The sequence below is a fragment of the Schistocerca piceifrons genome, chromosome 4 (assembly GCF_021461385.2).
Source record: "Schistocerca piceifrons isolate TAMUIC-IGC-003096 chromosome 4, iqSchPice1.1, whole genome shotgun sequence".
NCBI lineage: Eukaryota > Metazoa > Arthropoda > Insecta > Orthoptera > Acrididae > Schistocerca > Schistocerca piceifrons.
In genome coordinates, this window is record NC_060141.1 from 366,014,429 (window position 1) to 366,040,034 (window position 25,606).

A 25,606-nucleotide genomic window follows, 5' to 3' on the forward strand; every position below is an offset into this window, starting at 1 on the left:
GCACTTAAGTGTGATTTGCGGAGTATCCATATAGATGTAGATGAAGAAGTCAAGAGCTGTGCTGGCAGTAGCGTCGCTACTGGCAGTGGGTTAATCTTGATGAGGGAGCCAGACAAAGTATGTACCAAAACATGGCGTGGAAGGGCTCTAGAGGAGTAGTGAAGCCAAGTTCCCTAAAGGACTAAACCTGATGCAAATCCTTGACCTCTAAGTTGGAGGCTGGGCAAGTGGCTAACAACCCCTTCTTCTAAAAAAAAAAAAGTTCATAAACTTCAAAGTCATGAGGCTGGACTGATACGTGGACAACGACACAGCACCGTTACAGGGAAAGGCAAAGGCAAAGGCAAACGAAAAAGGAAAAATGATGTGTTTATTGGAACTTGGATTGTAAGATCATTAAATACAGCAGGAGCCCTGAGGTCACTGCTGGAACAGTTCGATAAAACCAAGGCAGGCATAGTTGCCCCACAGGAAATGCAGTGGAATGGACATGTAGTGCTCGATATGGGAAATTGGATAATTTTCTACCACGGCCCAGAGGGCAACCATGAATTTGGTACAGGGTTCGCAGTAAGACAAAAATTTAATCATCTAGTTCGTGGATTTACAGGAATAACATCTAGAATCTGACAAATGAGATTGAAGACCCAATTCACAAACTATTCATTGATGAATGTACATGCATCTACAGAAGTAGCAGATGACCAAGGTAAAGACGCTTTCAATGAGAACCTCAAGGGAGCCTCTGATGGTTCGATGCCCTGTGCATGATGTTAAAATAATTATTGCAGACAGTGCATATATTGGAAAAGAAGATAATTGCCATCCAGCAATAGGAATGCACAGTCTCCATGAATACACAAACAATAGTGGGTACGGAGTCTGCATTCGAGCATCATATGGCTGTACATAGCCCTATTGTTCCCAAACAAAAGGATCCATAAAGCAACAACATGGAGTAGCATACCTCAGCCAAAATAATCACGTAATTATTGACAGTAAGCCTTTCCCAAACTTTCTAGATGTATGTACCTACAGAGAAGTTAACGTGGATTCAGACCACCATATTTTAATTTCGAAACTAAGAGCTCGAATATCTAATGCAAGAAAAGTGGGATGAACATCTCAAAGAAAGTAAATGGTATCAGAGCTAAAAAATGAAGAGACTGTTAAAACGTACTCTGAGAAGGTTACTCAGGACCTTGCATTATACACCGCTAGTGTAAATGACACTCTGAATTAGGAATGGAGTACTTGCAGGGATACAGTCATCAAGACAGTAGAAGAAGTTTTGTGGAAAGAAGGAATTCCATGAAAATTGTAAGAGAATAAGTTATGAGAAAAACTTGGCTTATAGGAAAGTGCATGAGAAAGCATGTACACTTTTAGCGGTTAGAAATTATCAAGATTAAAGAACGGGAGAGAGGAACCTATATTGGGAGAAGAAAAGGAAATGGGAAAGGAAGCAGAATGAAGAATCAGAGACAGTTGGAAAAACAAATGAAGTCAGAAAACTCTATCAGAAAATTAATACTGAAAGAAGAACATTTAACCCATGTAATAATACATCTACACGTACAAATAGGTAATCACTTACTGATGACCAGGCGATATTGGAACATTGGTTAGGTTATTTTAGTGAACTGTTAGATGCTCCAGAGTCTCCTATTGAAAAGATCCTAATCCATCCACACTTCTCACAGGGAGAAGTGGCCAAAGCAATTGTCAGACTGAAGAACAATTAAGCGCCAGGGACTGATAACATAACATCACCTGACACTATTGAAAACTGGAGGAGCTGCGTTAAATTGCAGGGTATACCAGATTTTGTGTCTCATCTAGAAAAAGGTAGAGTTGCTAGAAGAATGGAATTTAGGGGTAGTGTGTTTGAATCACAAGAAGGCAGATATATTTAAGTGCAGCAACTACAGAGGCATAAACGTTATTGGAAGTTACCAATGTGGCTTCAGACAAGGAGAGTCAACTGTGAACCAGATTTATAAATGATAGAGCACAGAAATCAGTCGCCCTTTCCTTGCAAGTTTTACCTGGCAAATAAAACCTGCAAAAACGGACGAGTGATTGTTGTGCTTTATCATTTATAAATCAGATCACAGTCACTGCCTGCACACAAGTTCGTAAGGGGAGGTAACTTGACGTAAACCAGATATTTATTCTCCAGTAAATAGTAGACAAGACCAATGAACTAAATGTTGCTGTGCACTATCTTTTCATTGATTTCAAATCTGCATATGACATAGTAAATTGGGCTAAATTGTATGAGGCAGTGCGTGAATTTCGGGTGCCTGGGAAGTTGTTGCATTTGATAGAGGTGTCCCTAAGGCACACCCAGGTGTACTGTGTCAGTGCAGTCTAGGTTATCATCCCGGTTTCCCATACGAATTGAGCTAAGCCAAGGAGATGAGCTTCCCTGCCTACTCTTGAATTTGGCTCTCGAAAAAGTGGTGCATGAATCAGGTATCCAAACAAGAGGTACTATCTAAGTCTGAACAACTGTTGGGATATACAGATGATTTGTATCTAATGAGTACAACATTTAGAGGTGTACAAAGTGCGTTCTCAGTTCTAAAACTGAGTGCAGAGAAGATGGGCTTTAATATTAATAAAGGAAAGACGAAGCATATGTATAATGGTACAAAACAACCCTTACAAACCACAGTAACCGTTGATCGAATGAGTTTTGAGCGGAAATGGCAGCAATTTGACTGAAATTGTGGCCAGCATAAGTGCTTCTAATCTGCATTATTTTAAATCTCAGCTTCTATCATGAGAGACTAAGTGGTGACTCTATAAAATGCTGATAGCCCAGTACTTATGTATGGCTCAGAAACATGGACGACCATAAATCAAGGTGAAAGCAGAGTGGCATCACACAAAAAAAATATGGAGGAGAATCTTTGAACCTGTGTGTGAAAATGGGAGTTGGAGAAGGAATGACGAGTATTATAACCACTATAAGCAGAATTGTGTGGCCAAGTTCATTAAGTTGTGTAGACTGAGATGGGCTGGACATGTAATACGACTTGATGAGACAGATGCTACAAGGAAGGCCTGCTGCAGTGAACCTGGAGGAAGAAGAGCAAATGGGTGACGAAGGTTGAGATGAAGTGATGAGTTTGGAGAAGACGCTGCCTGCCTGAGTTGACTACCGTAACTGAAGGTCTGCAGCGAAGTTCAGAAGCAAGTGAAATGAGAATAAGCAAGCGATATGGAAGTAGGGAAGCGTAGCACACATTTTAGCAGCTATTTTCATAATGGTAGAACACTCACAGCTACATGTTCTCTGACGACAGCTGGGTGTGGCCAAGTGATGTCAATTTTCTGTCTCAAAAGTTAGTGTTGGCAGGTGTTTTACTGGCATGAGACACTCCCCAGGGAAGTTATGGCAGGTGCCTTTAATTACATGTACATGACGAGAGAACATGACTTTATTTACATATACATTATGGGAAGTACTGTGGCTGTGCTCTTTTCAAAGACTACTTAGGCTGCCGCACCTGACTGAGGCCATATTGGATTTCATCAAGCTTGTACTTGATGTGTTTTCTGTTATAATCGCATTATAACTTACATCCTATAAATAAATGCTGTCCCAATACTCTAGTACACTGACAATCTCTTGAAAAGGTACAGTTTATTGATACCAAATATCAGGTAATGAGTTATTGGCATATAAAGGTTTTAGGAGCTCTATACCACAGGACAAAGCTCTGTGTTGTGCAACATCATTGTGGTGTCCTGAGTATATGGAAAGATGGAATTGCTAATGTAGTAATTTTGGTTCAGCAGAAGTTTTGTTATTCACCCTCAGTTTCTGAGAGCTTCTGGGACTTTTCATTGCCAATAATTTACAAATTAAGCTTGAAAAATCAAAATGCAAGTGAATATTCATAACATGTTGATTATCTGGTAAAAACAAACTACCATTCATTGTCAGAACAGAAACCATAAAGAAGACTGACATTTGAGAAAAAATTAAAAGGTGACTTAAGGCCAATTCACACTGGCCATCATGTCATGTCACATCATGCCCTGTCAAAACATTGTGGAATGTATTTCGAATGGTGGTCTCCACATTGGCCATTGCATCACGTCACGTCATGGCACCACCACGGTTTCTCGGGAATGAAGGTTTGATGGCTGATGTCATTCATCCATTGTAGATCACGTGATCCCCAAGCTCATTTGCGCCCAATACTCGGTCATGTGCAGATATCCACATTTCCATTCCTTGTGGTTTTCGTTTTTCAGTTGTTTTTCGTTTGTTATTTTATATAAATTGTTCGTTTTGTTATTTATTTTAGTAAAATTAATGACAAATGACATAAGATTGATTGAAGCAGTGAGGCAGCAGCCTGAATTCCTAAACATGAGTGTACTAAATTACTTGCCCTCCACTACATTTATAAAGTGGATTTTTACACATAGTGGTACAATGTTTAGTATTTTACAATGACTTACATTGCAATATGGCTACAACTTGAACTGAAAAAAAGCGCTGTGGGTAGAATCAGACTGATCAATAGGTGGAATTTATTTGTATGCTGTCAGGCGTTGTAGAATTTCTTAAAGAAATAGACTGTCACCTCCAGACACCACACATTGTTTGTTTAAGTATGTGTTTGTGGCAGGCTTATTTATTGTTAAGAAGCTCTCTGCATCTGTGTGAAACAGTTTAACAGGCATTAGTGGTCAATATTTATGTGGTTTCACTAACTAAACCTGTACAAATAAGGCACTTGAACTATTAAAAGCCAAAAACAAGACATAAAGAAACTTATAAATCTTGAAAGGAAAGATATTGAGGGAGATATTACTATTACAAAACAATTTCACAGGACAGGTTACGAAACATACGCATAACCAATGTTTCACAGAATGTGATGGTAGCTCATAACACAGTGTTCCTTTTACTAATTCTAGTTACAGTTTGATGTAGCTAATGAAAAAACTGATGCTTCGACTTTCCACAATAGAAAATGAAGATTCCTCATCCTAAAGCTCCTAGTGTAGGTGTGAAATTCCCCTTCTGAAGCACGGAATGACATTTTTCGGACCCACACACTTTTTTTCTGTTGGTTTGTACTTCTGTCTTCCTCCTCTATTACACAAGCTATCCCTCCAATAGGCAAATTATTTGAGTCCAATAAATGCTATTTTTGTATGAATGTGGACTCCAGCATCTACACATGTAAGTACCACATTGTGTGTGTGTACTTCGTGCCCAAAAACGATTGAATATCATCTTGCAAAGACTGTAATTCCTGCGAAAAAAGCAATTGAGGACAGGTGAAATCACATTACTTGAACTGGCTTGACATGCCGTGACATGACGAACAGTGTGAACAGACCTAGACATGACTTGTGATGTGACAGTGTTGTGACAACCGGTGTGACACTGTCAACCACCTATAAATTATAAAAGAAAATTTACAAGCTAGCTATTTTAGGAAATTCCTTTTCTAAACAGGAACGTCTTCCAATCAAGCAAATATGGAGATGAAATGTAGTCTGGTACTCCTACACGCACATTACTGCCAGTTGTTTCAGTTACTTTCAAGAGAAAAGGAAGAATTTACTTTCCCGGCAGTGAATTGTAAATTTTCGCACAAATTAGAACGTACTTCACTCAACCAGCACATTTATTTAGCAGTGAAGGAGCTTCTTCTTAAGTTTTGTGATACATACCACTATGTAAATAACGAGTATGTAGTTGACAGGTTCTTACTTTCAAAAAAAAAAAAAGGTTCAAATGGCTCTGACCACTATGGGACTTAACAGCTTAGGTGATCAGTCTCCTAGAACTTAGAACTACTTAAACCTAACTAACCTAAGGACATCACACACATCCATGCCCGAGGCAGGATTCGAACCTGCGACCGTAGCAGTCCCGTGGTTCCGGACTGAAGCGCCTAGAACCGCACAGCCACCGCGGCCGGCAAAGCAAATACAGCAACAATTGCAATCTTTAGCACAAATTAGAACATACTTCAGACAACCAGAATATTTACTTAGCGCTGGGGGAGTTTTTTAAGTAATTTTCGTTCTACACACCACTAAGTAAATAACGAGTATGAAGTGAACAGCTTCTCATTTTCAAAAAAAAGACAGCAGTAGTTTCCAAATTCGCAGTGAATCAAGATTCTGAACATATAAAGAGCTCCTGCTTTAATTCGTCTGCTGGAATGGATGGGGCAATCACGACGGTACCTTGACAACAGAGATATCTATCGATGTCTTCGAGAAAAATAAGTATATTTGTGAAAGGAGTGCACCCACACACGTTACCTCTAGTGAAGTATACACAGATAAAGGCGTGTGATGATAGGTACTGCGGCTCTATGCAAGAACAAAAACGACACAAGTTTTGCACTATCCCCACCAAGTCGTCCCAACTTTAACGAAGTGACCAATGAAAAGTCAGAACTACAAGCTCAATTGGAAAACGCTATGTTTCACCTGTGTAGTTGCTTATATTCGTTTTCTTACTGAAGCTGTTTTTGGTGCATTGAAGATGTATCACAAACTTCTCATCCTTTTTAAGATTATTTATAAATAAATATCAGTTAACGATGCACTGATGGAATAAGTTATCAGGAGAACCCAACATGAACAATAAACTTGATAGTTGTGCTCAACGTTGAGTGTGGCCGTGTTGGTAAAGGCATTATCTTAGTATGTCAATGGTCACAGGTATGTCGCACGTTGTAAGAGAATTTTTTTTATCTCCGCATTTGTAACATATTCTGAAACCAGCAATGATATTTGTATACTTGCTAGAAATATTCTACAGTCTTTTTCCACTATGTCACGATTTCCATGGGTGTTGGTAGACAGGAACCTAAGACTACAGTTTAAACTGCTGTGAGTGAGCGAACAGCAATGAAATTTAGAGAAGAAAGTGCCTAAAAGCGGACTCCCATTTCGTTTCTATGTAACAAATAGAAAAGAGTAAAAAATTATGTCTTACAAGCGTGTAATATTTAGTTAATAGAATTAGCACAGTCTAATACAATACATACAGTCATGACACTACCTGGTGCTGAAGTTGTTACCATTTGACAGCTGGAGTGACACTAGCCCTCCAAGCAGTGAGAAAGCAGACAGTCACATATGTCATAAGGATAATGTTTATTTTTAATTATTTTGTGCTTAATTAACGTAATAATTGTTATATTGTTGGTTTTATGTGTTGTTAATTATCGTGAAATACGTGTAAGTATTGGGGTAAGGGCAGTATCTGCAGACAGTGCATTGTTGGCAGATGTATCCAAGGTAGTGGCGTGATGCCATCCAATATGGTGGCATGTAGACTTGGCAACAGTGCATGATGTCATCCAAGATGGAGGCCATAATTGAAGATGGCGGATTTTGACGTGAAGTTTGAATTTTGGCAGGAAGAAGGTCAATTGGGCTACCTCCACTAACCTAACCCCCTTCTCTCCCCCATAAAAATGGCGGGAAGTTCAAATTCTAACAAGGTAATACATATCACACCACTGTTATCTCTACTAAGCTAAGAAAATCACGGGAAGATAGGCCACTTGGGCTAACCTAAGTCACCCGACCACCACTTACTCCTATGAACTGGCGCCAAGTTTGAATTTTGGTGGTAAACAAAGGTCAATTCGCTTATGTCTACTGAGCTAAGAAAATCGCAGGAAGATAGGTCACTTGGCCTACATCCACTAACCTAAATCACCCGACTACCAGTTCTTCTTACGAACTGGCAGGAAGTCTGAATTTTGGCGGTAAACAAAGGTCAATTCGCGTATTTCTACTAAGCTAAGAAAATGGCGAGAAGATAGGTCACTTGGACTACCCTTAGTCACCTGACCGCCACCTCCTTGCAAGGATTCATGGGAAAAGGACTTGGACATAAGCCTTTATTTAATCATTTTCAAGCAGTACAGCCATCCGGTGTGTTCACCACGAGATCCGGATTCCAACTGACTTAGTACATAGTGCCACCACCAGAGAGTGCTCTCATCTGTGACGTAATGCAATATGGTGGCAACCAGTGTGTTTGCCACGTGGCCTAGTGCATGTTTCCACCACCAGAGGGCGCTACCATGACGTCAGGTGATGACACAAGCATCGTTATTCAAGATAGTGTCAAACAGTGTATTTGCCACGAGGTCTGGACCTAGTACCCAGTGTCAGCACTAGAGGGCGCTACCGTGACGTCAGCTGACGACGCGAGTACCATTACCCAAGATGGCGGCAAACATTGTGTTCGCCATGTGGTCTAGGACACAGTCAGAGCATGATCCCATACGTAATCTATGATCGTCGTTCACAGTATGTGAAACATACATAATCCCTGTAGTCAGGTGCTGAGAGAGAGAAATTCTGCAATGCTTTCTCTCTGATGCGTTTATAACTGGGCATGCACCGCGTGTTTAGCCCATGAGCATGCTAATGCTGACGTCATGGCCTCTAGCATGCATATTCATACTGGCACCATACATCATCATCTGGAAATATGCTAACCATTTCTAACTGAATACATGTGGCGCACACATCGCGCATCTAACGTATGAATTACCTAAATACTTAATTCCAATCCAATTTTAGTGATATTTGATAACTTAATGTACCACTTGGATATTCAATGATGAAATGAGAAGTTCGAGGATTTCCCACAAGGAGTGCAGTGATCATTCATTCATGACATGGCACCCCCACCCCTAGAATACCGCAATCCTATTGGCTACTGCATTAGTGACGTGATTCGACGTCATAGAACCTATATACACCAAACCACAACCTATCTCGCCCACAGTTTGCTTCTGTACTTCATTGACTGTTTAGTTGGCATACCTTCGACTGCATAATGAAGCATACAGGCAGCACCAGCAGCAGCAGCGACAGTGGCAATCGTCGCCGAGTAGATGAAGATCAATTATCTGGTAAGTACTTTCTCAGTCCACAGACTGCTGTGTCCTTTGACTGATTGTATGTGTGTTATATCTGTTTTGGACTGCATTCTACACTGACTGCTGCACCCTTTAACAGACTGTGTGTGTTCAATGTCTGTGTGTTCAATGTCGCCATGTTATATCTGTTTTGGACCTCACTCTACACAGACTGCTGCGTCCTTTAACGAATTTTGTGTGTTCAATGCCTCTATGTTCAATGTCTGTATGTTATATATCTGTTTTGGCCTGCACTCTACACAGAATGCTGTGTCCTTTAACGGATTTTGTGTGTGTGTTAATCTGTTTTGGACCGCACTCTACACAGAATTCTGCGTCCTTTAACATATTCCATGTCTGTGTTATGTTTTTGTTTGTAAAATATATATTTGGGCCACAGTCTACAGAGTGCTGCGTCCTTTAACGGATTTTGTGTGTGTGTGCTATATCTGTTTTTGGACCGCAGACTGCTGCACCCTTTAACTCATTGTGTGTGTATCTGCGCTGGACATTATATTCAGTCTTTTCCATCTTTCTAGAATTTATCACACACATGTTGATTGAGCTAGATCATCAGCTAGAGAGCAAGAGGGCTGAAGCACAGTGCGAATTTAAGTACATTTGTAAAAAAAAAGTAGTTCTTAGGTAAAATAATTTCGTGTAATATACATTGGTTTTCCAAGTGTTTAGATTGAACTTTCTTAGAGATATTCTTTTCTTTTCTTTCTAGATAGTTCCATGCATAGGGAGGGGATGCCAAGGATGTCATGCAAGGCAGGGGTGAAATCCCTGACTGGGTTCATGAGATGGCAGCCACTGCGGATCAAATTGAACAACAAGAAACCGAAAGGAGCAAGATTATGGCCCTTTTATATGAGGAGATGAATATTCCTGAGTGGGTGGGAGACCTCAGTGAATGTGCCCTTGAGTTGCTCAAGCCACAGAGCCTAGTGGAGGAGGTTAATATTTTGGACTTTATCATTACAGAAAATAATTATCATTATTTAGTCTTGTTATTTATTGTTCTTTCAAATCTGCACCATTAAACTTATTTTTTTCTTATTTATGTTACAGGTATATCACACGAAGTACACAGTATACCTAGAGCGGCGGTTGCAGGCGCGGGAATCGGCATCACACCACCACAGAGACACACTGCGCCATGTGGGTGTAGCACCTATCACAGCTGCACGAGAGGCGGCAGCACCCCCCCCCCCCCCTCCCTGCACAACTGCAAGCTCTCTGGCGTCCATGGGCAACTCAGCCGGTGTCTGCCACCCCACTGGTCGGTAATGGGAACATCAGGCCCCAGGGACCATCGCTGTAGCCCAGTTGTTCCAGCCATCCATCATCGCCTCCGCCGCCTCCTCAACAGCTCACCCCTGCTGTCAACGAAAGGTGCGTGTACCAGTGCATATACCCCTCCCTACAGGTAAGGAGGGAGGTACCACGCCCCTGTCGGGTTTTTAGGAGTGTGCCTCCCTGTCTTAGAGACCGAGCTCCTCAAAGTTTTAGATGATATGAGATTTATCGCCATTAAGTGCAGTGTAGTATTATGCTGTGAGTTGAATCACCCACCTAAACATACAGGTGATGCAGACTACAACTCTGCACTATATATGAGGTGATAATGGCGTTATTTCTCGGAGCACATCCATTGCTGAGTGGTATTGTGAATCCACCTCGAGTGCTATTATGGCCCGATTTTCCTAGATGGAAGTAAGTGGGTCTGCTAAAGCTATCAGCTGTATACCACACCTCGACATCCATATACATGTCTATGATCCGGTAAATGGAGGGTCCAGTTATAATAACCTCCCAGAGGATATTAAGAAGAAGCGAGCATGCATTAATGTTGAAAGTAGAAAGGATCAAGCTTGTTTTACATGGTCAATCCTGGCTTGTGGGTGAGACTACAAGACAAATCTGCAACGTCCAAGCAGTAACAAAGTCAGTGATATTAAGATATATTATAACTTTGATGGTGGAGAGTTCCCCGTAAAGATTCAGGACATACCTAAGTTTGAGGTGCAGAATACCGGAATATTGGTTCAAGTTTATGGCCTGGAGAAGAAGAATAACGACAAGTCAGATGAGCAAGGCAAGCACACCGTAGTCGCCCCCCTCCACTTCTCAAAATTTGCAGGTGAGCGAGAGCTGCATGTAAACATGCTGCTCTTCTCTGAAGGTGATAATTATCACTATGTCTGGATCAAAGACATATCCTGCCACCTGTATTCCCAGTTAAGTAACAAGCAGCATAAAAAACATATTTGTTTAAGGTGTTTGAATTATTTTTCATCAGAAGAGTTATTAGCTATATATCTATTAGACTGTGCTTCCAAGGACCTGGTATGTGCCATTATGCCCAATGAGGAAAATAACTTCATTAAATTTCAAAATGCTCACCACCAGCAGCGATATCCTTTTGTAGTGTACACCGACTTTAAATGCCTGCTGGCTCCTCTTACTCTTTGTGAAGGGAACCTCTTAGCCTCACATACAACCTTCACACAAAAACACGCACCTTATGCAGTAGCATTCCAAGTTGTATGCTGATATGATTCTAAACTTAACCGCTACCAGCACCTGGTTTGGTTCCTCACTGAGCTTGAAACACTTTTATGAGAAGTTGATAAGCTCTACAACACCAATATTCCCATGACCAAATCAAAGGAAGATGATGAATTGTATGAAAAGGCGGTTAATTGTCAAGTTTGCAGGCTAGCCTTAGGGAGAAAAGTGGAGACTCCCCATAGAGATCATTACCATTTTACGGGAAAGTTCTGTGGTGCAGCTCATAACGCATGCAATTTGAAGTATAAGTTACCACAGCACATACGTGTCTTTTTTCATAAATTGGGTGGGTATTACACTCATTTTCTGATTGAACACTGGGCCAATTTCGGTATGAGAAAAGATCAGGTCAGTGTCCTCCCTGAAAGTATTGAGAAGTACATTTCTTTCTCAAAACGAATGACACCAAACATTACTCTCCACTTCCTTGACTCTTTACGCAGCCTTCACTCCAGAAACTTGTTGGAACTTTACCTCGAAACGATATGCATATCACCCGATCTGCATTTCCTGATGCGGAAAAGTTCCAACTTGCGACTAGGACAGGAGTTTTCCCATACGAGTATGTTGATAGTATGGCAATACTCAATGAAACTAGGCTTCCCAACATATCTGCATTTACCAGTATTCTCACAGGCGATGCTGTAACTACAGCAGATTATGAGCATGCTGTGAATGTCTCGCAGGAATTCAACATCCCCAATTTGGGTTAATATGCAAGACTATATATGGACACGGACGTGTGTTTGCTTGTAGATGTTGTCGAAAAGTTCCGGAGTGTATATGTGGCCACATACTCTCCAGACCCCGCCTTTTGTTACACGGCACCTGGGTTGTCCTGGGACGTTATGCTCAAAAAAAATGGGGCGCACCATAGAACTTTTGACTGATGCTGCAATGCTTCTATTTCTTGAGCGAGGGATATGTGGGGGACTTTGTCAATGCCTTCACAGGCATGCCAAGGCCGATAACCCAGGATGGGTGTAGGGTTTAATGCATCATCTGATTCTAGTTACATTATGTACTCATAAGTGAACAACTAATACCGCCTCGCCATGATGCAGCCACTGCTGGTTGATGGATTTCGATTGGTGCCCGAAAATGAATTGAAGGGATTAGGTGGAAAAATAATGAGTCTTGCAGCCGATTCTGATGTAGGGCATGTTCTTGAGGCAGACATCACATATCCTAATAATTTGCATGGAGAGACGAGTGACTTGCCATTATGTCCAGAGCAACAAATTCCGCGAGGAAGCACCATCCCAAAACTGTCGGCTACTGTTGGAGAGAAGCAGAGGTTTATTATTCATTATCGTAACCTCCAGCAGTGCCCCAGATTAGGGCTGAAGCTTATTAGAATCACCCAGGCTATCTCCTTCAAGCAATCCCCCTGGTTGAAGGAGTATATTGAACTAAATACCGAAAAGAGGGCGGTTGTGAGTAATGATTTTGGAAAAGTGGTGGTCGGGTGACTTAGGTTATCCCAAGTCCCCTATCTTCCCACGATTTTCATAGCTTAGTAGAGCTAAAAGTGGTGTGATGCATTATCCTGTTGAAATTTAAACTTCCCAGCATTTTTCTTGGGGAGGGGAGGGGGTTAGGTTAGTGGAGGTAGCCCAATTGACTTTCTTCCCGCCAAAATTCAAACTTCCCACAAGAATCCGCCATCTTGAATGACGGTATAGCCACCATCTTGGATGACATCATGCTCTGTTGCTAAGTCTACACACAGCCATCTTGGGCGACGTCATCGCCACCATCTTCGATACATCTCAATGCCCCAATACTCATGTGAAAACAGCCGAATCACAGTTATCTAGTGATGAATACTACAACTTATTCTCGAATAAATACTTTCGAATATGTGTATACTTGCAGATTATTCCGCTGAAAGAAAGAGGGTATAAATACATATTTAATGTGTATGTTTCTGTTTGACTATTGCTATTATCATAGGCACTTCCCTTGACACTTAAAATTTTTATGTTATCTTACGATTTGCCCATTCTTACACTTCATTCGACTTTTTAATACATGAGTATTTTTATAAATATAGTCACTTCTGCTTCAATACCAAATATGTTGAAGATTCTTGCCGTTTGTGGCTCAGATGTAGCAACAATTGTGATAATGGTTTCTATTCTATTAGAAAACAGTTTTATTGCTTTTGATGTATTGTTTTCACGTCTGTGTGGCTTATTTAGTACGTTAAATAAAACAGGTATTACATTACACATAGATTTCCTATGTTCTATATTAACTGATTTGGCTGAAAATGTAGTGAACAAAACTCTCTGTGCTGAGTAGATATGCAACATCTTTCTACAAAAGGTTATGTCTTCCTCTGTTTACTGGCAATTTTTTCTTATTAAAGGTAAACTACATAACTCAGTAAGTGTCTGTGTTACAAGAGAACTGCAAATAAATTAACCTGTAATGTACCACTTCTTACCTCCCATGGTAATAAGAAAACCAAATAATATGGAGTCATTCTTGAGTTATTATCAATTTCTGTAACATTACATACACATCCTATAGTGAAACCTATGTTTAAAATCAATATAATCGTTAGTATTCGCCCTCATCCACTACCATATTCAGAAGTGTCGGTTGCTGGCCGCCTGGGGTGCTGCTATCACTTTGGGTAACGATACAAAGTGCTGCTAATGTTATGTTAGACTGTGATGTTAGTTACTTAGTTACATGTTCCATGGTTCATTTTGTATAATACATCGTAATAATGTGGAACAGTCTTTCTACATTAACATCGCATATTAATTTGTACATATGATTACATTCTGAAAATTTATCAGAATTTTTTCTTTTTTTTTCAAAGAAAAAGATATACAGATGTGATTTAGTAACTGATACCCACTGCCTTTTATAATTACAGTAATACAGTATTATAAATTCTTCTGTGGAACAGAAGATGCAGCCAAGGAGAAACTTTTGCAGCATTATATCAAATTTTACTTAGCTGTCTGTCAGACATTTTATATCACTGAATAAGTGATTAAAATTTTTTGTTGAAGCATTGTGCACCCCTTTTTGTACTAAAGACAACTTTAATGTTTAGTAATGAGTGTCATTTATCCTTCAGGTATTTACATGCTAGTAATAGGAAATAAACAGAAAATGAAAAACATTTAAAAAATATACACTTAATTAGTTACAAACATAGCTGCCAAAATCGGATCCCAAGATCAAATAATCAAAATAGTACTAAACAGAATTAGAAGACGGTATTAAATCGGAGAAAATATCATATAGTCGCAAAGTAGGTGTAATATAGCATTCTCCAGAAAGTTACAGAATTTATGTGTCTTTTTCTTTGCTAAACCAAAAAGCTCTGCTATAGAGTATTCATGTAGAATTTATTACTGACAGTTTGGTTTTGTGTCGTTTAAGAACAATCCACATTTTCACAGCAATTTCGTCTTGGAAAGGGTGTTCAGAGCTTTTTTTCTCTCTGCCAGGTATAGCCAATCTTAACAAGTCATTGCGAGTAAGCATGAAGAAAGAAGCTTCCATGGCAACACAGTACTTAACCAGCTCTTCCAGATCTTTATTTAAAGGATAGGTCTGGCCCTTTTTGTTTTTTTGCTTGCTCAGGTGTACTGTAGTTCTTGTTGGACATCCTCATAAGAGTTTTTTCGGAACATTAAACTGTTCACTGGCCTTCTTCCAACTCATCCATTTTTGAACTACGTGAATAGTTTCCGTCATTTTAGACAGATTCCACTTTCTTTTATCAACCCTAGCTATTACCCTCTAGGTGCCAGCAAGAGAATAAGAGTGTTCACTGACATAGGAAGTCTTTAAACGTAGAAAAGTGAGGGGGTTCATTTTAAGCAACTTTAGGAGATCCAGTTTATATGACTAAAGCCTACAGTTAATAACAGAATAATTTTTGAACTGGACAACAATGTCAAAATGTAAAAAGGTCTGACACATAAAATGTGTCGAAGTTCAATGGATATGCCATGTGTGAATACCATATGAAACATTACGATGAAAAATACCAATTTTTCCATACAGTGCTATGTATTTACACTGTGTGTAAAATAACTGCACTTCATACATTTTATTTGCCACCCATTCGATAACATCCATGATATAGGTCTTATTGTTACTACTGCATTGTAAAGTGCACCAAACATTCCTAGTGGTAAAAACTGTTCTAGAAGCATCAGATTTCACATCACACTTGCATAGGTTATCTGATTTCACTGTATAAAACAGCAGTATGAAAAGACCCCACACATAATTTTCACAAACTAGTAAACTTATCGCCAATAAATATAATTTTCAGAGGAAAAATTTTGCACACATATATAGGCATATTTTCAAAGAAGCACCAGTGCTTTACATGATCAACCAAAATCATTGGTCTCCAGTCACGAAATTAAGTCTCTTTGCATGCACACTGTTGAAACATAGTCACTTCACACACTAAATGCACATTATTTCATAACACTTCAGTGACTACACACACACACACACACACACACACACACACACACACACACACACTGGTGATGTCTAGGCCATTTTCTGTACTGCCACTTCCCATTTGCTATCCCTCCTTAATGAATGAGATGTTGAGCTCAGAAAGTAGAAGAGGGATAGTATTGTGCTATGCATAGCTTGGGGGTAAGTATTTCTAGAAAGGAAAAAAAAGGAAAAAACATGAAGTGAAGGTGTTATGTGGAATGTTGGATGTTTTATAATCATTATTATTATTATTTATATGTTTTAAATTTTTTATCAACTCCTACTCTGTTTTATGTAAGTAATCCTTCAATGTATAAAATGTATTGCATAACAGCTACTTTTTAGCTGGCTTTTTAAATAAGTGTATTTTTGCAATTTCTTTAATCTCTTTTGGTAATTTATTGTACAGTTTTATTACTTGGTAGAAAATGCTGTTTTGAGTTTTATGTTTATGTTTTCTTGGCAAATGTAAGTTGAGTCTATCTCTTGCTGCATGGTCATGGATAGAGCTGTTTATGCAGTAATTACCTATGTTATTTTTGATGTGTACAACTGACTGGTAAATGTATTCACATGGAGCAGCTAAAATCCTCAGTGTTCTGAACAGATCTTTACAATGAGCTAGACTAGTATTTTTGGTTATTATTTTTATGGATTTTATCTGGAGTTTGAAAATTGTGTTCATATTTTGTGCATTTGTTCCCCAGAAAAGAATGCTATAGCTAAGAATTGAGTGTACATATGAATAATATGTAACTAGTTTCATTTGCTTTCTCAGCAAGGAGTTCTCTTGATTTCTCAGTGACTATAATATTGCTGTCATCAGCAAAGAGGATTTTTTCATCATGAGTAACACTACTGGGAAAGTCATTGATGTATATCATGAAAAGTGTTGGTCCTAATATGCTACCTTGCGGAAACCCTACATTAACGTATTTTGGTTCTGATAAGTGTTTTACTAAATGTTTGGATCTATTTGAAGTATGTATCCCTATCCCTGTCTCTTAGGTATGATCGAAACCAGTCATTAGCTACCCCTCTTATTCCTAATGTTTCTAATTTATTTAATAGAATCTTGTGGTCGATTGTATCAGACGCCTTAGAAAGATCCAAAAATATGCCTGTGACACACTCTTTATGAAGAGCATCAAGTACAACTTTTGTGAATTCTACTATAGCTGACTCCGTATTTTTGCCAATTCGGAAACCAACATGTGATTCACTTAAAAGATTGTATTTATTCAGGTAATTCATTAATCTGTCTTTCATAATTGCTTCTATTATTTTTGAGAATGGTGACAGGAGGGAAATGGGCCGTTAATTTTCTATGTCTTCTGCATTAGCTTTCTTAAGCAAAGGTACAACTCTTGCCTGTTTTAACTGCTCTGGAAATGTCCCTGATGTGAAGGATTCATTTATTATATTTGTTAAGGGGCCTTGTATAATCCCTATGCATTGTTTCAGTACACACATCATCCAAGTGTACTAACATTTTATTTTTTAGTTTTTGAATTGTTTTACTGACTTCATTCTATGTGGTTGGAAGCAACATCATAGTATTTTGTGCAACATTATTTACAGGTGTTATATTAGTTTTGGGGAATTTTTGGTGTAACTTCTCTGCACTACTTGAAAAATGCTCATTTACATAGTTTGCCAAGTGCTGTGGATCATTTATTACTTTATCTCCCTCTCCCTTAGCAGTATGTTATTTTGCGTTTGTTGCCCCCTCCCCATTTCCTTTTTTATAACATCCCAGACTGCTATGCTTTTATTCTCTGCATTATATATTGTTTTGTCATTGAATGACTTTTTTGCAGCAATCAGCATCTTCCTATAGATCTTTTTGTATCTACAATAGAAATTTAAGAATTTCAAATCTTTTTCATGGAAGTGAGGTGTTTAAGTGTTCGGAAAGACTTCTTAATAATAGCTATTATCCATCTGTTTTTGTGAGATGTTGATACAGACATGCATACTTTTGGAAATACCTTTTCAAAGTTCAATTTAAACAATGAGGAGAATTTAGAGAATTTCATATTCACACCTTATACACTTTTTCTAGTTCTTTTGAAAAATCTTTTATTTTGATTTCTGACAGATGTTGTTTGTAGGCTTGTAGTTTAGGGAATGATTCGATGCCTGACTTTACTGATGTTATTTGACAAAGATGGTCTCATAGTCAGAGATCTTTTACAGCTACATCACATTTTTCCCTGTCCATATTTGTGGCCACATGGTCAGTTCCTGATGAAGTCATTGTGGTAACACTCATCACTCTATTGACCAACAGGGACATGCCAAAACCTTGAAGGATGTTTATGAAGGTACTGCTGGATTCATTTATGATATTAGTGTTGATGTTAATGTTCCAAACACAGAATTATGTTGAACTCTGTACTTGAGGCTTTATCTAGAACTTCTGTTAACTTATTGAAAAAAGTGTCCACACTGCCACTGGGATATCTATACACTCATAAAATGATTAATTTCTTGGTGATATAAAGCCATGTTAATTCAATAGCTAATATTTCAAAGTGTTTGTCTTCACTTATGGTACTGAGGTCATGTCTTGATTTGAACTCTGTTCCTTTTCTAATATAAATGCTTGATCCTCCACCCCTTGAAGTAGTTCTGCAGTAAGAGTTTGCATTTTCATACAATGATAATACTACATGTTCGATTTCTGCGTTTCTACAACAGTGCTCAGTAATACAAACTACTGTACAGTTCAAAGGCTGGAGCTCAAATTCTAACAGTTGAATTTTATTTTTTATTGATTGCATGTTTTGATGGAGGATTGTTAAATCTGTGAAATGCCCCATATTACTCTTTCCAATGGTTTGTTCTTCTTTGTGACATCTGGTAAATGTGATATGTGAGGTGTTTAAATCTACATCTATATCTACATCCATAGTCCGCAAGCCACCTGACGGTGTGTGGCGGAGGGTACCTTGAGTACCTCTATCAGTTCTCCCTTCTATTCCAGTCTCGTATTGTTCATGGAAAGAAGGATTGTTGGTATGCCTCTGTGTGGGCTCTAATCTCTCTGATTTTATCCTCATGGTCTCTTCGCGAGATATACATAGGAGGGAGCAATATACTGCTTGACTCCTAGGTGAAGGTATGTTCTCGAAGCTTCAACAAAAGCCTGTACCAAGCTACAGAGCGTCTCTCCTGCAGAGTTTATCTATCATCTCCGTAACGCTTTCACGATTACTAAATGATCCTGTAACGAAGCGCATTGGTCTCCGTTGGATCTTCTCTATCTCTGCGGTATTCAAGCACTGGGTGAACAAGCGTACTGTAACCCACTCCCTTTGTTTTCGGATTGCATTTGCTTAGGATTCTTTCAATGAATCTCAGTCTGGCATCTGCTTTACCGACGATCACCTTTTATATGATCATTCCATTTTAAATCACTCCTAATGTGTACTCCCAGATAATTTATGGAATTAACTGCTTCCAGTTGTTGACCTGCTATATTGTAGCTAAATGATAAAGAGATCTGTCTTGTGAGTGGTTGTATTCAGTATTTTTTAAGGTGCTGGAGATACTCTTTAGGCAGGAGAACATGTTGTCTGGATTTAGGAAGGAAAGAAAGAAGTTGTAGCTTTGAAGAGCTTCTTTGCGACAAGTGTCACAGTATCTCGGTCAGCGACAGCATACACAATGTGATCAAAAGTATTTGGACACCTGGCTGAAAATGACTTTACAAGTTCGTGGCACCCTCCATCGATAATGCTGGAATTCATATGGTGTTTGCCCATCCTTAGCCTTGATGACAGCTTCCACTCTCGCAGGCATACGTTCAGTCAAGTGCTGGAAGATTTCTTGGGGAATGGCAGCCTATTCTTCACGGAGTGCTGCACTGAGGAGAGGTATCGATGTCGGTCTGTGACGCCTGACACGAAGTAGCCGTTCGAAAACATCCAAAAGGTGCTCTATAGGATTCAGGTCAGGACTGTGCTGTCCAGTCCATTACAGAGATGTTATTGTTGTGTAACCAGTCGGCCACAGGCCGTGCATTACGAACAGGAGCTCGATCGTGTTGAAAGATGCGACCACCATCCCTGAATTGCCCTTTAACAGTGGGAAGCAAGAAGGTGCTTAAAACATCAATGTAGGCCTGTGTAGTGATAGTGCCACGCAAAACAACAAGGGGTGCAAGCCCCCGCCATGAAAAACGCGACCATACCATATCACCACTGTCTCCAAGTTTTACTGTTAGCACTACACATGCTGGCAGATGATGTTCACCGGGCACTCGCCACATTGTGTATCGTGATTCGTCACTCAACACAACGTTTTTCCACTGTTCAGTCGTCCAATGTTTATGCTCCTTACACCAAGCGAGGCGTCGTTTGGCATTTATGGGCGTGATGTGTGGCTTATGAGCAGCCTCTCGACCATGAAACCCAAGTTTTCTCACCTCCCGCCTAATTGTCGTCACAGTACTTGTAGTGGATCCTAATGTGATGGTCTGAATTGATGTCTGCCTATTACACATTACTACCCTCTCCAACTGTTGGTGGTCTCTGTCAGTCAACACACGAGGCTGGCCAGTACACCTTTGTGCTCTGTGTGTCCCTTCACGTTTCCACTTCACTATCATATCGGAAACAGTGGACCTAGGGATGTTTAGCAGTATGGAAATCTCGCGTACAGACGTATGACACAAGTTGACACCCTATCACTTGACCACATATGACGCAAGTTGACACCCTATCACTTGACCACATATGACGCAAATTGACACCCTATCACTTGACCACTTTCGAAGTCCGTGGGTTCTGCGGAGCGCCCCATTCTGCTACCTCACGATGTATAATGAGTACTGAAGTCACTGATATGGAGTACCTGGCAGTAGGTGGCAGCCCAATGCATCTAATATGAAAAACGTATCTTTTTGGGAGTGTCTGGATACTTTTGATCATAGAGTGTATTTTAGGTATTATGTGTCATTTACTCATATTACCAAGTGTGATGTAGGAAATTTTTCCTGTGAAAGGATTGCAAAATGACTTGATATCATGCCAGTCTCTTTGAAAGTGTCGGAAAAACCGCCAAATTTGCCACGTGCTAGCGATTATACCACCTGCTTAATCTGTCTTTTCCAGTTTTTGTGGATTTATTTTCCTCTTTGTTGTAGGCTATCACACAGTTTTGCTTACTGGTAACGCTGTAACATATATTTAGCGCATTTGCGTCCCACTACATTACAGACTAAGTAAGAAGTGAATAAAGAGTCAGATTTCTGGTTAAATGCACTGCAAAGCCAAATGTGTCCCATATATTACAAATGTATATGACACACTGCACTCTCTTCTCGCTGCTCCCCCCTCCCATCACACAATAAATTACTTGAACTTATAATACCGTTGCTCTTGTAACATTCATTTTATCTCTTCAGTGTTGGACCATTTAACAGTATCAAGGTATGTGGGCGACACAATAGATGGCAACAGTAAACAGTAAACAAAATAAATTGAAAGTAAAATTCAACAAAGCAGCTGGTTCTCTACTTTGGCTACACTGTGTATGTGTGTATTTTTGTCTGAGTTTTGCTCCCCTATTATGGTTCATATTTTATCTGTTGATTTCTTATTCACTTACTTCAAAGGCAGAATATACAACCCATGTGTAAGGATACCAGTGTTGCGATAACAGTAAACAAAGTAGTTTTTCTGCTCCAGACTTGTGTAGAAAATATATCACTCTCTCACTCACTCACACACACACACACAGACACACACACAGACAAATTCAGTTTTTCTTCTCTATTTTGCAAAACATTCTATCTATTCTGTCTGACCAAGAGCGGAATATTTCATGAAAATTTTGCTATTGAATGAAATGCGAAACCGTTTTTCAAGTTATATAATACCAAATGGGAAGCATATTTCACTCTGAAACAGTCAAAGGGGCTACAAATTACACAGATTTCAGCTGTCAGAAACGTATGAAGCGAAAGGTTCACAACTGTCAAAACAAACACCCATTTTTCGAGCTGTGGATTTAAATACCCTTATGGGAGCCTTTATATTTTATGAAGTAACAGCTTTTTCATGAGATGAGAAAACATTTTATTTTCCAAGCATAAATCAAAAACTAACAAGAATAAACAACTCGTAACCAAGCCGACTACACCAAAGATAAATATCTATCAGCTGCAGCTTTCACCCGCTGTTTTTGGCGCAGTGGATAAAAGACGTCGCCACATCAGCCCCCCTCCTTTTGAAACTGGGTGCACCAGGTATGTGGGGAAACTTGCACTTGATTTTTCTACCAGCTCTCGTGAAAACATCTGGTGCAGGCACTGGCTGCTCCTGCTCTGCACTTGCTGCTTCGTTGTCCTCCTCTGAAACCGAGGGCTCGGAGAGACTACCTGCTATTTCTTTGGCCTCCACGTTTGAGGGTGATTTTGCAGACCGAGGAAGGAGTGTACCCTCTTCGGTGTAAGCAGGTTTAAGCCGCTCAATTGAGACTGTCTCTTCTTTACCATCCTTATCGATTTTGAAGCTGTGGCTTCCTCTTGTGGTTACCCTGTTTGGTCCAGAGTAAGGCGAAACAAGCGGCGGGCGCACCGTATCATCCCTAAGCCACACGTGGGACGTTGCTTGCAGGTCTTTATGTACAAACACTCTCCGGTCTCCATGTCTGACAGGGTTAGTGGGTTTGATGTTTCTCATTCTAACGCTGAGTTGTCTCGCGAATTGCGTGCATAGCTCAGGGGCGAACGGCTGTGTAGATGCTGGAACGATAAATTCTCCAGGAACCCTCAACTGCTCGCCATAAACCAATTCTGCGGAAGAGCATTGTAAGTCCTCCTTCACGGCCGTTCTCAATCCGAGTAGGACCAGCGGTAGTGCTTCAGGCCATGAAGTGGAACTACACATTAATGCAGCTTTGAGCGTGCGGTGTAGTCGTTCCACCATTCCATTACTAGATGGATGATAGCTTGTGGTGCGTAGGTGGTTGCACCCGCACAGTAGTAAAAGTTCATTGAAAAGTTGGCTTTCAAACTGCCATCCGTGATCTGTTGTTATGTTTTGCGGAACGCCAAACCTGGAGAACCATGAATGCAACAGTGCTATTGCAACCGACTCCGCAGAAATGTCTTGTATTACAACTACTTCTGGCCACCTGGTAAAACGATCAGTGATTGTGAGCAAATAGCGTTGTTCTGAAGAGCATGATAGCGGGCCCACAATGTCCACATGTATATGTGAAAATCTTACAGATGGCGTCGGGAAGTCAGCAATAGGTGCAAAGACATGTCTGCTGATTTTATTACGCTGGCATGTTAGGCATGCACGCGCCCATGCACGACAATCTTTTTGTATTCCAGGCCACACTACTTTAGAGGAAACTAACTTGGCTGTAGCTCGTACTCCTGGATGTGATAGGTTATGTAGTGCACTATAAATCTCGCGACGATATTGTTCTGGTATGTAAGGTCGCTCCTTTCCTTTTGCTACATCACACCAAATTCCGTCTGGAATATTTGGGACAGACACACGTCTGAGCTGCAGCGCAGTTCTCTGTTCCTCTATTACACGGCGCAAGAAAGGATCTTCTCGTTGTTTAGACGCTAACTCGGTCCAACGAATTGAATTTAAACTGGCACAATTCCTAGGCAGGCAATCTGCGACCAGGTTGTCTTTTCCTGAAATGTGACGCACGTCAGTTGTGAACTGTGCAATGTACTCGACTTGCCTGCACTGACGTGGTGAATTGAGCTCTGTGTCACGTTGAAATATAGCTACTAACGGCTTGTGATCGGTAAAAATTGCAAAGTGCCTCCCTTCGACAGACGTGCGAAAATGCTTTATGGCTAAGTAAATAGCAAACAACTCACGGTCAATAGCACTCCATTTTTGCTGCTGTCGAGTCAGGTTTTTAGAGAAAAATACGAGCGGCTGCCATCTGCCATCAACTTCTTGCTGTAGCGCTGCACCCACTGCTGTTTGGCTCGCATCAACCATGAGCGCTAAAGGAGCGCTCAATCTTGGATGTCCCAGTAGTGTTGCCCGAGAAAGACATTTCTTTAAGTCATGGAAAGCTGCTTCAGCATCTGGACTCCATAGAATTTTACGATTTCCTGTTGTATTTTTACCTGCAAGTAACGTTGTGAGTGGCTCTTGGGCGGCAGCTAATTTAGGTAAGTGACGTCTGTAATAGTTGAGCATGCCTAAAAATCTGCGAAGTCCTTTGTAAGTTGTGGGAAGGGGCATCTGTTGTACTGCTTCAACCCGCTCAGGCAAAGGTGACCGGCCTGCTGCTGAAACCAAATATCCCATGAACCTAACCTCGCGTTTTCCAAACGTGCACTTTGTTTCGTTAATAATTATGCCATACTTTGTCAGACGACGGAAAAGCTGCCGCAGATGTTCGACATGCTGATATACAGAACCAGAGAATACTAAAATGTCGTCCACATAACAAAATACGAATGATAATTCTCGAAGCACCTCATGCATGAATCTTTGCCATGTTTGGGCAGCGTTTCTGAGGCCAAATGGCATAAAATTGTACTCAAACAAACCGAATGGTGTGATAACTGCTGTTTTTTTAGTGTCAGATGGAGCCATGGGAATCTGGGAAAATGCTTTGGCGCAATCAATCACACTAAATATTTTGGCATTGCTAACCGTACTTTTAAAATCAGTCACATTGGGTACTAGGTAGCGGCCGGGAATTGTGCGGGCATTGAGCGCCCTGTAGTCTCCACATACTCTCCATGAATTGTCTTTTTTACGGACCATGTGAATTGGAGATGCCCATGAACTATCAGACCTACTTACAATACCTGTTTTTAGAAGTCTGTCGAACTCAGCTCGCGCCGCGAGCAGCTTCTCTGGAGGCAGACGCCGCGGGCGGAAGGCAACGGGTTGACCTTGTGTCGTGCTAATGTGGTGTTGAGTATTGTGTCTGCATTTCCTGGTTGCGTTGACGGGTTCGGTAAGTGCTGAAAAGTCTTGAAGCAGTTTACGAAAAAGTGATTCCTCCGACAGTGCTCTGATATTGCCTACAGTATACGAATCGTTACGACTGTCGGGTGTCTTCTTGCATGACGCACACGTGCGCGCCCCGCTTAGTTGCGGGTACGAAATCGTATCACAATATCCCGACGCGGATGACGCGGTAGAGGAGCCGGAAACCTTCGTGCGGAAAGACACGGGCACATCGCACTGCACTTGAACCGACGCGGAAGACGCAGTAGGCAATATCCCTTCCGTGGGAACTGTCACCAAACGACGGTTAACCAGGTCGGGCATAAGTCGGTAGTTCCGTAAAAAGTCCGCTCCAATTATAGGACTCGGCACATCAGCAACCACAAAAGTCCATTTTGGATGGAAGTTGGAATTCAGATGTAATTCCAAGTGTTTCTCACCATAGGTAGATATTCTGGAATTGTTTGCTGCAGTCAGCACATGTTGCGTTGTTGTCGTGAGTATATCACCTCTCTTTCTTGGATAAACACTGACTTCTGAACCTGTGTCAATCAAACTTCTCACCTGAAGAGAGGTCCAACACGAACAATCGGTGTGTTTGGTTGACTGCAGATACCTGGCGTTTTCACCTCTTTGAAT